The following is a 17,916-nucleotide window of genomic DNA, read 5'->3' on the forward strand; positions in this document are numbered from 1 at the left end:
TAATTCCTCATTCACTCATTTACATATTCATTCAGCAAACATTTCTAAGGAGGTATTGCATGTCACGAACTTCGTTAGGCAAATAAAAATTCTTATTATCACATAAATAGATAGTCTTGCTATGTTGGATTGACTCTTAGTAAGTCCAGAGTTAATTATGAGAAATAACTTTCTATAACTGTATAGCATGTATTTTTTACATATAAATGCTCATGCTTCATCTTACTAGTGATTTTCTTCCTTTTTTCTTATTCTTAATTCCACTGTTAACATTTTACATCAGTGTGGTCATCACAATTAATGAGAAATTAATTATGTACTATTCATTTATAAAATTCATAGATTTTAAATAATTTCATAGTTCTTATCTACTATCCTTATATGTTTCAGAGTCCCATGCAGGATACCACACTGCATCGGTATTATCTCTTTAGACTCCTCCTGGCTGTGGTAATTTTTCAGACTATCCTTGTTTTGATGTTTTTGACAGTTTTAAGATGTATTGTTCAGATATTTTGGAGAATGTCCCTTGATTTGGGTTTATCTCATGCTTTTTCATGATTAGACTAAGATTATTAGTTTGTATCAAGGCAACAGAGGTAAAGTGCCATTCTCATATTATCCTATCAAAGGTACGTGATGCCAACTTGCATTATCACTGTTGATGTTAAATCTGATCAACTGGTTGAGTCAGTATTTATTAGGCTTCACCTGTTTCATTCTCCCCCAGTTTCCCCCAAACACACCTAGCAACCCCCAGTCTATCTACCATCTCTATAATTCTGCTTTTTCCAGAACGGCGTATAATGAGATTCACACAATATATAGGTTTTTCAGACTTGTCATTTAGCAAGAAGCATTTTCGTTTTATCTGTATCATTTTGTGGTATAATAGCTTATTTATTTTCAATACTTATTTTACTGTATAAATGTGAGATAGTTTATTTCTCCATTCGCATATTGAAGGAAATTTTGTTTGCTTCAAGTTTTTGGCAATTGTGAATAAAGCTACTGTGAACATTTTTGAAAAGCTTTTGTAAAAACAGGCTTATTATTTCTGATATGTTAGGTAAAAAATTAAAAGTGTAATATTTATGGTAAGACTATGCTTATTTTTCTAAGAAACTGCCAAATTGTCTTCTAACATAACAGTTGTATGTTGTTTTCCCACCAGCAATCAATGGGACTTCCTTAACAATAAATGGCATTCTCAGATAGTTTTGGATTGCAGTAATTGTAATAGGTGTGTAGTGGTATCTTGTTGTGTTATAATAGTCATTTTCTTAATGGCGAATTATGTTGAGCATATTTCCATTGCTTATCTGTCAACTGAATTTCTCTTTTCGTAAGTTGTCTGTTCAGATAATTGAGTCATTTCCCCATTGTTCTGTTTTAAGAGATCTTTATATATTTTGAAGAGAATTCCTTTATTACATATGTACCTCAGCTTGTATTTCCTTCTAGATTCTCTCTTAAATTCTGAGTGTCTTGTGCAGAGTGGACATTTTTAATTTTAATAAAGTCTAGTTTTTCAATTTTGTTACTTTTATGTAATGTTTTTGGTGCTGTATCAAATACTTCATTACCAACTAAAAGAATCACATAGTTACTCTTTTCTGTTTTCTTCTGGAAATTGTATCTGTTTGCAGTTACAGTTAGGTCTACCATCTAATTCAAGTTATTTTTTTCCTAAGGTCTGTGTCTAGATAAAGAAAATTTAAATGTGGACATCCATTTGTTTCAGCTTTGACAGTACTACCTCGATTGAATTGTCTATACATCTTTGTCAAAAAATTAGTTAAAAAAATCAGTGGACTCTATTTGTGAATGTCTTTTCTGGGCTCTCTAATTTCTTCCACTGACCTCTGTGTCTGTTTGTTTACCAATATCATGTTCTCTTCATTAATGCAGCTTTACAGTAAAATTTGAAAATGGGGTTGTTGTTCCAACTTTATTATTTTCAATGTGTATTGGCTATTTTAGGTCTTTTATCTTTCCACATAAATGTTAGAATCAGTTTGTTGATAGCTATAAAGTAACCCCCTGGGATTTTATTTGGGATTAAATTGAATCAATAAGTCAAGTTTGAAGAATTGCTATCTTAACAATACTTAGAATTCCTATCCATCAACATGGACTATCTCTTCACTTATGTAGACCTAATTTTAAAATTTCTATAAAGTTTTGCTATGTTCTTCATCCAGATTCTATACATTATTTGTTAGATTTATAGCTACATATTTTGGTATTGTAAATGGTATTGGTTTATTAATTTTTAATTTCTATCCTTTATCATTCAAATACAGGACTTTAGAATTAGATACATTGTTACAACATTTATTAGTTCCAGGAATTATTTTTGTAGATTTGTTATTACTGTCTGCATAAAATATTATGTCATCTTTGTTTAAAGACATTTTTGTTTTCTTCTTCAAATTCTGTATCTTTAAATTCTTTTCATATTAAGAATAGTTGCAGAGTAAAGTTTTAATTATAATTATGTGTTTCTCTAATTCTTATTTTGATTCTATTAATTGTTCCCTCATGTGTTTTCGTGCTCTGTTCTTAGGTGCATACTTGTTTAAGATTATTATGTATCTTTAAATAATTGGCTCTTTTATCCTTATTTAATATCCCTTTTATCCCTGCTAATCTTTCTTTTTCTTAAGTCTGCATTGTCTAGAATTAATATTGCAACTTCAGCCTTTTTTGGATTAGTGTTAGCATGGGACATCTTTTAACGTTTTTTAACATGTAGCCTATCTGTATCTTTTCATTTAAAATAGGAATCTTGTAGATGATATATAGTGGAATTTTTATTTGGTGTATAACGATGGTTCACATTTAAAGTGATTATTGATATAGTTGAATTGATATCTACTATGCTTACAATTATTTTCCATTTGTGAAATTACTGTTCCCTTTTTTTCTGCTTAATTGACTTCAAGTGAATATTTTACATAAAGTTATTTTATCTCCTTTTATAGCATTCCAATATAATTATTTGAAATATTTTGCACTGGCTTCACAAGAATTTTCCATATGCAAATTTAACTAATATAATTCTACTTTCAGATATTATTCTATGTGTAGGTCAGAGCCTTCTAACAGAGTATTACCAATTTCTCTCTCCCATCCCTTTGACATTGCTGTCATTCATTTCACTTATCCAATATAATATTATTTTCTACTTTTAACAAAACATTACCTTTATATCAAATACCAGTTGATATAAATTACAAATTAAAAACATAAAATGTATTTTACTTTGATTTAGTTTTCCGTGGTGTTCCTCCTCTCTTTATATAGATACAAGCTGTTAACCTCTATCATTTACTTTCTCTCTAAATATATTATATTTTAACACTTCTTGCAAGATATAACTACTGGCAATGAATTAACTCAGGTTTCTGGTTGTCTGAGGATACCTTTATTTCTTCTTCACTTTCGAAGAATAATTTTGCTGGGTATACAATGTTAATTTAGTGGGTTTTATTTTTCAGCACTAATTTTTTCACTGCAGTCTCTTCTTGCTGATATGATTTATTACAAGATGTCCTTTGCCATTCTTATCTTTGTTTTATAGGTAAGTCTCTCCATCCACACCCCTCAGCCCTTGCTTATCTCAAAATTTTTGCTTTGTCTATGGTTCTCTGCAATTTCAAAATGATATGCTTAGGAGTGTGTATGTGTGTGTGTGTATAATTTGTTTTGGAAATTATTCTGCTTGAAGTTATCTGAGCTACCTAGATCTGCGAAATGGTGACAATCAACCTTAGAAAGTTATTAGCTATTATTTTTAATGTGTTATGCTCTTCAAATATTCTCTTATTTTTCTCATATTCCAACTACATGTGTGTTACATATTTAATATTTCCCAATGTTCTTATTTTTTATAAAACAGTCCTTTTATTGATGCATAACAGATGTACGGAGTTTCAAGGTACATGTGATAATTAAATATATTCATATAATTTATAAAGATCAAGTCTGTGTAGTTGTGATTTTCTTCACCTTAATTCTTTGTCTTTTTTTATGCTAGAAATATTCAAATTGTTCTTTACACTATATTGAAATGTGCAATAGAGTATTGTAAACTATAGTCATCCTACTGATGTATTAAACACTAAATCTAATTACATCTATCAAACAATATATTTGTACCTATTAATTATCTCTACTGTCCCTGCCCCCTAACCTTCCCAGCCTCTAGAAACCACCAATCTACTTTCTATCTTTATGGGATACACTCATTTAGCTCTGACATATGAGAGAAATATGCAATATTTATATTCCTATGCTTGGTTTATTTCACTTAACAGAAAGATATTCCATGCTCATGGATTGGAAGAATTGATATTGTTAAACTGGTACTCAAAGCAATTTACATATTTAATGCAATCCCTATTAAAATGCTAATGACATTGTTTACAGAAACAGAAAATAATTCTAAAATGTATATGAAATTGCAAAAGCTCCTGAATAGCCAGAGCAATTCTGAGCAAGAAAACAAACCTAGAAGGATAACAATGTGTGGCTTCAAAATTTACTACAAAACTATAGTAATCAGAAATACAGTCCAATGGAACCGAATATATAACTCATATATAAATTCACACATTTATAGCCAACTCATCTTTGGCAAGCGCCAAGAACATATAATGGAGAAGAGCAATATCTTCAATAAATGATGCTGAGAAATATGAATATTCATATGCAGAAAAATGAAACTAGACCCTTAGTTTTCACTATGTGCAAAAATAAAATGAAAGTGAATTAAAGACTTAAATCTAGGACCTTACGTTATGAAAACTACTGAAGGAAACATGGGGGAACTGCTCCAGGACATTGGTCTGGACAAAGCCTTTTTGTATGAAATTTCTGAAGCACAGACAACCAAAGCACAAATGAACAAATGGAATGACATCAAAAAGCATAAAAGGTTCTGATCAGCAGAAGAAACAATCAACAAGATAGACAACCCACAGAATAGGAGAAAATATTTACAACTATCCATCTGACAAGGGACTAATCAGCAGAATATATAAGGAGCTCAATACCCAAAGAAAAGCACAATTAAAAAATGGGCCAAAGATCTATATAGACATTTCTCAAAAGAAGACAAACAAATGACCAGCAGGTATATGAGAAAGTGTTGAACATCACTAACCAAGGAAACACATAAAAAAACCACTATGAGCTATCATTTCACTCCAGTTAAAATTGCTTTTATCAAAAAGGCCATAGCAGATGCTAGTGCAGATGTGGAGAAAGGGGAACCCTCGTACTCTTGGTGGGAATGTATATTAGTACAGCCACTAAGGAAAACTGTATAGAGGTTCCACATAAAACTAAAAATAATATAACATATGAACCTGCAATTCTGCTCCTGAAAAACATATCCAAAAGAAAATCTGTTTATCAAAGAGATAAATATATCCAAAAGAAAATCTGTTTATCAAAGAGATAAATATATCCAAAAGAAAATCTGTTTATCAAAGAGATAAATGTACTCCCACCATTGACAATAGCTAAAGTATGTAAACTTTTGAGTTCTTACACATAATCACTTTTTTCTTTAATGTATCAACTCTAACAATGTTATAGATATCTGATGTATTGACCCTATTATGTTTTTCTCTAGTTCTTTTCTTTTCTCCTTAGCCAGGTTAGATTAGCATCGTTTTGCTGAAAACATCCTCAATAGTCCTGACCTCACCAGCTGCATCATACTTGTCTGACAAAACAGAGCCATAGTTTGCAATCTATCACACTATGGGGGAGAAAGTACAATAGAAATGCAGGCAAAAAAGAAGATAATTTTATAATATATTTTCTGAATAGGTGAAAGGGGTTGAAATATAGCACATTAATAAGTAGAGAGGATGTCCTTAGCAACATAGATAGTTCATACATGATAACAGGAGGGGAAGAAAAATATATGAACACAGATTCAGAGACTACAGAAAAAGAGAAATAGTGAATATCCTTTGTGAGAAATGTTATTGGAGATAAACTTATAATGTTTAGAATTACTCTGAGATTAAAGTTACATGGTGAAACTAATTGGCATTATCTATAACGTTTGGTGGCCTGGGAGCTTAAAATCCAAAATAAATAGTTGTGGCTACTCAGGTTTTTTGGAATAGAAGGAAAAAATATGACTGGAGTTATAAATGTAAATAACTCTAGAGCGTTGAAAACACTCTACAACAAACTCTGTTGATCCATGAAATCCAATTTTAATTGGCAAAAAATAAAACAAGTCATTGCTGTTTTTGACAAATATAATAATAATAAATTTTTTTTATTATTATACTTTAAGTTTTAGGGTACATGTACACAATGTGCAGGTTAGTTACATATGTATACGTGTGCCATGCTGGTGCGCTGCACCTACTAACTCGTCATCTAGCATTAGGTATATCTCCCAATGCTATCCCTCCCCCCTCCCCCCACCCCACAACTGTCCCCAGAGTGTGATGTTCCCTTTCCTGTGTCCATGTGTTCTCGTTGTTCAATTCCCACCCATACGGGAGAATATGCGGTGTTTGGTGTTTTGTTCTTGTGATAGTTTACTGAGAATAATGATTTCCAATTTCATCCATGTCCCTACAAAGGCCACGAACTCATCATTTTTTATGGCTGCATAGTATTCCATGGTGTATTAATTAATAGCATTCAGAATATTAAAGGTCAAAAAAGGTATATTCTTGTAATTAATAAATTATTTCTCCACCACTCACTATATTCTTACATTTAACTAACCTCTGCGTTGAAATCTTTTTTTCTTTTATCATGTGGAGCTTATAGTCTTAACCAATGATTTTCAAGATAAATTTCAGTCCGTTTTCTCCATGTCTATTTACCTGGTTTTATAAAGTACCATTCCTTGAATGGAGGCCATATTTTATATGACTCTGCAAATAACTCATATTATTCTCTTTCTAGTAATATTGTGACACTATCAAAATAAAATCACATGGTTCATGGGTTGACACACGTTATCTCAAATGTTTACATATAATACAAACCCAGATTTAGAATTGGAAGAAAAGCATAATTCATCAATATACCTTACTTAATAAATGAAGCCTTTTTGAATATCACATGTATTCAATATTATAATGTCATTAATACATGTGCTGTCATTTTCATTGTGAACCTAGTTGAATTCACAGTTCTTATTTCCCTTAGCATATTTAGTTTAAAAATAATCTCAAAGAGAAAGATGAGAACTCGCAGAGGCCCTCACAAAACTTTAAAAAATGAACATATTTTCTAATTAGTTAACTTTTTTTACCTTGACTGTGCTCAAAAAATTAGCACACTGAAATGTGGGCTTCATAGAAGGCAAGTCTGATTTACATTTTCCTAAATTTCAGGGGTAATTATTAGGGATGGGTTATTTAACCAGCCTGTAATTAGAATACCAATGAGCCAGTTCCCCTAAAAAATCTCCCTATTGTAGACAGACAATTATCTTCCGCTTGAATATCTTAGCCATAAAAATTTGCTCTCTATATAACACATATTTTTTTCCAGCTTGAAAAAGGAAAATGTATATGCAGGCCATTCTTAATAGCCCCGAAGGAAAAATTCTAACCATATTTCAATGCATTTATTCAGTCATTACATAGAATTGATACCCAGGGCATACATGGTTGATGGACCTAATGTTTCTGAGCAAAGTATAAAGAGTTTGATTTTAAGGGGTGAGGAAGAGGCAGGTTATGATATATTGTATTATTTTCCTTTAGGAGTTAGGCTGTAGGGTAGCTACTATCATGAAATGGCAGTTTTGTGGGATTGGTGGGAAATGGAATTTGGCAAACAATAATTGAAGAAGTGTCTACCTTGGAAATCAATTTCAGAAATACTCAAGTGAAATATCAATAAATGTATATTTTGTAAAATGCTTGGAACTTTAAAGATATATTGTGAGTTCTTGAAGAATGACATGTCAAAGGACCATATATATGCGTGTATGTGTGTTTATATATATATATATGCTTATTATATATGTATGTGTATACATACCCATACATAGAGAGCTAGCACAGGATGACTTCTCACAATAACAGATGTTAGACTACTTTTGTTACACGCCCCACACAATGTGTGTGCATGTGTGTGTGTATGTCTGTTTATCTCTCTCATTTTATTCTCCAATAGAGTGAAACAGGGTCAGATGAAAATGGCTAGAGTTTATTTATTCTAGACGTGACCTCTAATTCAACTTATGTAGACTGTAGAGGGAGTGGCCTGGTTACTGTCAGGTAAAAATCTAGGTTTCAGACTTCCATTTTGTTTTCTAACTTTTTAAACCATCAACATCATCAGCAGCAGCATCTTCAAATAGATTTCCCCTTTACTTAAGTAAATTGAAGTTCTATTTTTTTCCATTCTAATAACTAAATGTAGACATACCTAGGATATATTGCTGATTTGGTTCTAGACCACCACAGTAAAGGAAATATCACAAAAAAATGTGATCACACAAACTTTACAGCTTCTCATTATATATAAAAGTTAGGTCTACTTTATACTGCAGCCTATTAAATGTGCAATAACATCATGTCTAAAAAAGTACATACCTTAATTTTAAAAATACATTATTTGCAAAAATGCTAACAAACATTTAAGCCTATAGCAAGTCCAATCTTTTTTTCTGATGGAGAGCCTTGCCATGATTTGGATGGCGGCCGACTAGTCAAGGGGGTGGTTGGTGACTTGTGGAGTAGCTGTGACTCTGCTAAAACAAGAAAACAATGAAATTTGCCACATTCATTGATTCTGTCTGTTATGAAAGATTTCTTTGTAGCATGTGATGCTGTTTGATAGCATTTTGTTCACTGCACACCTTCTTTCAATATTGCAATCAATCCTTTCAAGACCTGCCACTGCTTTATCAACTAAGTTTAGGTAATATTCTAAATCTTTTGTTGTCATTTCAACAAAGTTTACAACATGTGCACCAGGAGTACATTATGTCACAAGAAACCACTCTCTTTGCTCATCCATAAGGAACAACTCTAACTCATTCAGACTGAGATTGCTGCAATTCATTAACGTTTTCAGGCTCCAATTCTCATTCTAGTTCTCTTGCTATTTTCCACCTTCCCTTGCTATTTGCCACTACATGTGCAGTGACCTCTCACTAAAATCTTGAAGCCCTCAAAGTCATCCATGAGAGCTGGAACAAAATCACTCCAAATCCCTCCAAATTCCTGTTAATATTGATATTTTACCTCCTCCTATGAATTACAAATGTTCTTAATGACATCTGTATAATGTCTTCTTTCCAGAAGGTTTTCAATTTACTTTGCTGAAGTCCATCAGAGAAATCCCCATCTAAAGCAGCTATAGCTTTATAGAATGTATTTGTTAAATTATAAGACTTGAAATTTAAAATTACTCCTTGATCCATGGGCTGCAGAACAGACGTTGTGTTAGCGGCATGGAAATAGCATTAATCTTTTTGAACTTCTCCATCAGAGCTCTTGCGTGATTAAGTCCACTGTAAAGTGCAGTAATATTTCACAAAGAATATTTTTTTCTAAGCAGTAGGTCTCAAAAGTGAGCTTCAAATATTCACTAAACCATGCTATTAAACAGATATACTCTATACAGGTTTTGTTGTTTAATTTAGAGAGCACAGACAGAGTAGATCTAGCATAATTCTTAAATACCCTAGAACTTCCTGAATGATAAGTGAACATTGATTTTGGTTTAAAGTCATCGGCTACATTAGCCCATAACAAAAGAATCAGCCGGTCCTTTGAAGCTTTGAAGCCAGACATTGATTTCTCCTCTCTAGCTATGAAAGCATTAGCTGGCATTTTCCAATAAAAGCCTGTTTCATCTACATTGAAAATCTATTGTTTAGTGTGGCCTCAGTCATAAAAAATCTTAGTGAGATCTTCTATGTAACTTACTGCAGCTTCTATAGTAACACTTGCTGCTTCACCTTGCATTTTTATATTAGGGACTGGCTTCTTTCTTTAATCTCTAATCATTTTTTTTTTTTTTTTTTTTTTTTTGAGACAGAGTCTCACTCTGTCACCCAGACTGGAGTACAGTGGTGTGATCTCGGCTCACTGCAACCTTTGCTTCCTGCGTTCAAGCAATTCTCCTGCCTCAGCCTCCTGAGAAGCTGGGATTACAGGCGAGTGCCACCACACCTGGCTATGTCTTTATATTTTTTAGTAGAGATGGGGTTTCACCATGTTAGCCAGGCTGGTCTCGAACTCCTGACCTCTAGTGATCCACCCACCTCAGCCTCCCAAACTGCTGGGATTAGAGGAATGAGCCACTGTGCCCAGCCTTCCTTCTCTAAATTTTAAGAACCAACTTTTACTAGCTTCAAACTTTTCTTCTGCAGCTTCCTCACCTCTCTAAACCTTCACACAATTGAAGAGCGTTAGGGGCCTGCTCTGCATTGTTTTGGCTTAAGTGAACATTGTGGCTGGTTTGCTCTTCTATCTAGAACTTTCTCCATATCAGCACTAAAGCGGTTTCACATTCTTATCATTGGTGTGTTCACTGGAGCAGCACTTTTACTTTCCTTTGGGAACTTTTCCTTTGCATTCACAATAGGCTGTGTGGTGCTAGAGGCCTATCTTTTAGCCTCTCTGGGCTTTCAACATGCCTTCCTTACTAAATTTAATTATACCTAACATTTGCTTTAAAGCAAGAGAGGTGAGACTCTCACTTAAACACTTAGAGGCCATTGTAAGGTTATTAATTGACCTGATTTCAATATTACTGTGCCTGAGGAAATAGGAAGGCCTGAGGAGGGGGAGACAGATGGAGGAAAGCTAGCCCGTGGAGCACTCAGAACACACACAAAACTTATCAATTATGTGTTTCTTCCTATATGGGTTTGGTTTGCGGTGCCCCAAAACCATGACAATAGTTAACATCAAATATCACTCTTCTCAGATCACTGTAAGAAATATAATAATAATGAGAAGTTTGAAATATTGTGAGAATTACCAAAATGTGACAGAGACATGAATTCATCACCTGCTGTTGAAAAAAAAAATGGTGCCAAAAGACTTGCTTGACGCAATATTGCCACAGCCTTCCAATTGTAAAACAAATACAATATCTGAAAAGTACAATAAAGTGAAGCACATTAAAATGAGGTACTCCTGGCCGGGCGCGGTGGCTCAGGCCTGTAATCCCAGCACTCTGGGAGGCCGAGGCAGGCGGATTACGAGGTCAGGAGATCGAGACCATCCTGGCTAACACGGTGAAACCCCGTCTCTACCAAAAATACAAAAAAAAGCCGGGCTTGGTGGCGGTGCCTGTAGTCCCAGCTACTCGGGAGGCTGAGGCAGGAGAATGGCGTGAACCCGGGAGGTGGAGCTTGCAGTCAGCCAAGATCGCACCACTGCACTCCAGCCTGGGCGACAGAGCGAGACTCCATCTCAAAAAAATAAAATAAAATAAAATAAAATAAATACATAAATAAATAAAATGAGGTACGCCTGTAGATTAAGTAAAATGGATCTGTGACTGGTTGATTATATTTTTTAATAATACCCAAAATGAATACAATATGCAAAATGTGTCCACCTTTAGGGCATGAGTTGAGATGAATATTTTCACAATAAATATCTCTGTAATTTTGATTGCTATAGATAGAATGTGGCATTACATAATACGAGAGTAGGTTGTGTAACAAAATCAATATCTCATTTGCATTACGTTCTAACATTATTGTGGTCACTCAGTTTGTTTGGTATGAATAATAAAACATTTGCTACTCCATGTGTTTTAGAATTTATCACTTCCTTTAAAAACTGACCACCAGGATAGTTTTATTTACTCCAAATTACTTCCAATACAAAATATATACTTCTACGTAGAGATATAAGCTTTTCTAATTGAAAGAGGTGAAAAATATATTATTTTAAAGTAGTCACAGAAATCAGAAAGTCCAAAAATTCTCCAGCTCTATCAACTAGAGCTGCAGCTTTATAAACTGCTAAATGAAAAGGGCAGATTAATAAAGATGTATTCGTAGTAAAATTCTGCTTAATTATAACCAATTCCAATGTGTTTTTTAAACTTTTTTCCTCAAGGACAATTTGGCCAGAGTATATAAAGCCAGAAAGGGCGCTCTTTCTGCCTGTCTACTACCCAAGTTCTTCTCAGAAAACGTAACTGTAGGGAATCTCTTGCCAAGTACTCTGTATTTGAAAGTCTTACTTTATCTAAGTCAGATCCCTTAAGGTGAATGTCAGGTAAAGCTCTCGTTGTGTCTCCAGTAGGAGGAAAACGTCTATATTTTTTCAAGAACAGTTGTATATTTCAGTGGTTATAAGGGCACTTGTGTCTGGAATCAGAATTCTACCTATATCTCGTGTTATCCTTGTGATTTTGTGTAATCTGTTTCATCTATTGAAGCCCCCATTTCTCACAGGTAAGGCAAATATATTAAAGTCACCTACTATATCTAGAAATATTTTTATGATCAATTTGATATTATCTAGATAAAATTATCAGCCTATTGCCTGGCTTTAGTATGTATTCAATAAGGTTTTACTGTTAACTAATTGGATTTCTATATCTTGTTTCCAAAACAGATGGATTAATATATTTTTTTATCATACAAAAATTATATTTCTTGAGAAGACATTCTAAGTAAAATGTTTTATTCTTTCAAAAGCAAATATTTTATTCTACCGAGTGGCAGACACAGTAAGATCTAACAAAATTTCATACAAGGAGAATAGATTATGAGTGAAAATGTCTAATATCATATTGTCTGCTGTATGACAGTTTAGAAGAGTATTTTTTTCTTCAACTTTTAAGTTCGGGGTACACGGGCAGCATGTGCAGGTTTGTTATATAGGTAAACGTGTGCCATCGTGGTTTGCTGTGCATATCATCCCATTGCCTGGATATTAAGCTCAACGCCCATTACCCAGAAGAGTATTTTTTAATATTTATTAAGCCATACTCTTTTTTAATTCTCAAATATGTGGGAGTAGATTTCAAAGAGATAGTAATTGAACAAGAATGGCATAAATTTCTAACCCAATATTCTCTTCTAAACCAAAGGACATTATATGTTTTAGCCACTATAAAACCACAAAGCCTTTGGAATACAAAGACCTCTGGTGCGTGAAATGATTGATGATGATACTTCTGATGTTGTGAAGTTGTAATCTGTCTCTTTTTCAAATGGGATGTCAAGACAATGAATAAATTTCCCAACACTAGAGAGAAAGGCTGTGGCATGAAAAGAATCAGTGGGAAGAGAATAGGTTCCTTTTCTGGGCTTGCCCAAGCACACGTCCAGAATTTCTTATTTATAAAGTGTTTGTCATAAGTTTGCTGCAATTTCATTTGGCCGCTAAACCTGATGTGAATGATGGGAGGATATTATAGTTTTTATTCTATAGTCCTTGTAGTGAATATTCATGCTGATATTTTTGATTAGCATGTGCTGCCATAGACCCTATCAGAGTGTTATGCAATATGCAGTCTATGTAATGCATCACCTTTAAAAAGTGAAAATGCCAAATTCTGAAATAATTCTCTACTTAAATTTCTAGATAAGTAATTGTGGACTCGTTTTGAGAAATGAAAATTATTTTTCTTCTCCAAATTTTTGGTTTCCCATTTTTGAAAGTCACAATGTGCATGTGAGTGTTCTAAATATATAAATATAAAACATATAAATATATGTTTAAATATAAATATAAAACATAAAAATATAAAACAAACATGTTTAGAACACTCACATATATGTATATTGTATATAACATAATATATATTTAAAACACATATTAACATATCTTTAACAATTTTCTTTTACGTAAAATAAATACAAGAGACAATCAGATTTTTGAAATTTAAATTGAATTTACATTGTATATACTTCTCATGTACAACATGTTTGGAAATATGTATACACCGCAGAAAGGCTAAATTGTGCTTATATTTGAAATCTAGAAAAGTTGAGCTCATAGACTTTGAGAAGGAAATAGTGGTTACTAGGGACTGGGAGGGTAAAGTGGGGAGATGTTGGCCAGAGGATACAAAACTTTAGTTAGATTAGGAGAGTAAATTCAAGAGATCTATTGCATAATATAATGACTATAGTTAGGAACAATATATTGTAGTCTTCAAAATTCCAAAGAGAGTAGATTTTAAGTGTTCTTATCATAAAAAATAAGTATTTAAGGAAATATATACAAATAATTTTATAATTCATAAAACACAAAGACGAACTGCTACTCAAAAATGTATGTCCTTCTTTATTTTATTTTGGTTGTTATAAACAGAAATTATACATTTTAAATTTTTTTATGGTATTTAAAGTAGAAATACTTTATTGCCCTGCTAAATGCATCTTGTCACTTGTGATTAATTTACTCATGTAATTAGCCCTTTCTAAAAAGAGAATTTTGTGCCCACTGATTTATCAAAAGTTTTTTGTATTTAAGATTGAGACATTTCAAATGCTTATTATTTTGTAGATATTTTATCAATATCAATTAATTTTTTCGTTATCATTTTAATATGTTTGAATACACATATTTACTGCAAGTATTTTAAAAGATACTATGTATTTCGTCTTTAAGGTTACCTCTTAGAATTCCTAAAGAAACTTCAGTTATATATCAGCAATACATTTTTTTCTTTTATATGGTAAAAACTACAAATTTTAGCTATTTTAACTTTATTATGATTTGCTCCTGTATAAAATGTGAAGTGACAGAATTATATTTTTTCCCAAATAATTAATTTCTGAGGAGTCTTTACTTAGTGTTCATTTAGAGTATGGTTTATTTTACTAAATCTCTATATTTATTAAATTAGGACAGACAGTGCTATTAAGTCTTTATCCTGAGTGCCAATTTTAATCAGAAGGCAATGGCTGTGAATAAGCAGTATGATGAAAGCAATTGGAGTTCATGTTAGGACTTAGAAGGAAGACGTGCCAAGATGGATTATCCAAATTTCTCACTGATGAAGAAGACAAAATTGCTGGCACATTTACCTATATTTAACTATATGAGTTCAAGGGTTTTATTTCTGTTTATTTTTCCTGAACCTTTGATTAATTTCAAATCTCATGCCAGTGGTACCATACTGATTGTTAAATGTTTCTATTTTATTTTACTATTATTAAATTTATTTCACCATTCTGCCCTTTTTCTCAACATTTTGTTTCAGTTCTCACATTTTATACTTTTAATTAAACCTTAGAATTTATAATAAATATAAATTATAAATATAATAAATTTATATTTATAATATATATTTATTTATATTTATTATATATATTATATATTATTGTTATATAATTATATTATATTGTATAATTATTATATAATTGATTTATAATAAATATAAATTATAAATAAAAATTTATAATAAATAATTTGATTGAATTTTTTGTTTTTGAGATGGATTTCACTCTTGTCACCCAGGCTGGAGTGCAATGGTGCAATCGCAGCTCACTGCAACTTCTGCCTCTGGGGTTCAAGCGGTTTTCCTGCCTCAGCCTCCCAAGTAACTGCGATTACAGGCATGCGCCACCATGCCCAGCTAATTTTGTATTTTTAAAGTAGAGATGAGGTTGCACCATGTTGGCCAGTCTGGTCTCAAACTCCTGACCTAAGGTGATCTCCCTGCTTTGGCCTCCCAAGGTGAAGGGGTTACAGGTGTGAGCCACCATGCCTGACGGAAATATCTTTAAATATATAAATTAATTCACAGAAAACTGACATCCATACAAAGTTTAGTATACAAGTATTCATTTTGTCTTTCATGAAATATTAATAGGTGCTTTACAAATGTTATTAATTTTATTCCATATTTTATTCTTCTCATAGTAAATAAGATTTTATTATTATCTTTTTAACTAATCAACATAAAGAAGTTATTTTTAAAATTTTTCCGACTAGTGTTTATAGGAAATGTACAAAATCTTTTGTTTCTTCATTTTAAATTCTAGTCAGTTTTCTAAGTGCTTCATATTTCAGTTGAGTATATTTGGTCTTCTAGGTAAATAATTAGATTTTTTTGTCAAATGCCACTTTGTCATTTTCTGTTCTATAGCTACTTATTTTATTTTGTTTCATATACTTGATAAAGGAAGTAAAACTTCCCTAATTATTTTTGTTAATTAGATAACAATAATAGTAGACACATTTATGTTCACCCTGACTTAAATTGAAAAGACTGAAATGACCTATAGCAAAATATATTAAGCTTAATGACATAATATTTTATTTTACTAAGAAAATTTAATAGAGAAAGTTTAGTAGACTCTATCAAAAGAGTGTCAGGATTATACATCACAGTACTATTTCTTTCCCCTTTAGCTTAGTATCTTAGTGTTCTTGCTACAACTATTACTCTTTTTTTTTTATCAGACTTTAAGTTCTAGGGTACATGTGCACAACGGGCAGGTTTGTTACATATGTATACATGTGCCATGTTGGTGTGCTGCACCCGTTAACTCGTCATTTATATTAGGTATATCTCCTAATGCTATCCCTACTCCCTCCTCCCACCCCATGATAGGCCCCAATGTGGGATGTTCCCCACCCTGTGTCCAAGTGTTCTCATTGTTCAATGCCCACCTATGAGTGAGAACATGCGGTGTTTGCTTTTCTGTCCTTGCGATAGTTTGCTGAGAATGATGGTTTCCAGCTTAATCCAGGTCCCTACAAAGGATATGAACTCATCCTTCTTTATGGCTGCATAGTATTCCATGGTGTATATATGCCACATTTTCTCAGTCCAGTCTGTCATTGACGGACACTTGGGTTGGTTCCAAGTCTTTGCTATTGTGAATAGTGCCGCAACAAACATATGTGTGCGTGTGTCTTTATAATAGCATGATTTATAATCCTTTTGGTATATGCTCAGTAATGGCATGGCTGGGTCAAATGGTATTTCTAGTTCTAGATCCTTGAGGAATCGCCACATTGTCTTCCACAATGATTGAACTAGTTTACAATCCCACCAACAGTGTCAAAGTGTTCCTATTTCTCCACATCCTCTCCAGCACCTGTTGTTTCCTGACTTTTAAATGATTGCCAGTGTAACTGGTGTGAGATGGTATCTCATTGTGGTTTTAATTTGCATTTCTCTGATGACTAGTGATGATGAGCATTTTTTCATGTGTCTGTTGGCTGTATAAATGTCTTCTTTTGAGAAGTGTCTGTTCATATCCTTTGCCCACTTTTTAATGGGGTTGTTTGATTTTTTCTTGTAAATATGTTTAAGTTCTTTGTAGATTCTGGATATTGGCCCTTTGTCAGATGGGTAGATTCCAAAAATTTTTTCCCATTCTGTAGGTTGCCTGTTCACTCTAATAGTAGTTTCTCTTGCTGTGCAGAAGCTCTTCAGTTTAATTAGATCCCATTTGTCAATTTTGGCTTTTGTTGCCATTGCTTTTGGTGTTTTAGTCATGAAGTCCTTGCCCATGCCTATGTCCTGAATGGTATTGCCTAGGTTTTCTTCTAGGGTTTTTCTGGTTTTAGGTCTAACATTTAAGTCTTTAATCCATCTTGAATTAATTTTTTTAAGGTATAAGGAAAGGGATCCTCCCTAATTCATTTTATGAAGCCAACATCATCCTGATACCAAAGCCTGGCAGAGACACAACAAAAAAAGAGAATTTCAGGCCAATATCCCTGATGAACATCTATGCAAAAATCCTTAATAAAATACTGGCAAACCGAATCCAACAGCACATCAAAAAGATTATCGAGCATGAACAAGTTGGCTTCATCCCGGGGATGCAAGGCTAGTTCAACATACACAAATCAATAAACATAATCCATCATATAAATAGAACCAAAGACAAAAACCGCATGATTATCTCAATAGATGCAGAAAAGGTCTTCGACAAAATTCAACAGCCCTTCATGCTAAAAA

The sequence above is a fragment of the Pongo pygmaeus genome, chromosome 2 (assembly GCF_028885625.2).
Source record: "Pongo pygmaeus isolate AG05252 chromosome 2, NHGRI_mPonPyg2-v2.0_pri, whole genome shotgun sequence".
In the NCBI taxonomy this organism is placed as follows: Eukaryota; Metazoa; Chordata; class Mammalia; order Primates; family Hominidae; genus Pongo; species Pongo pygmaeus.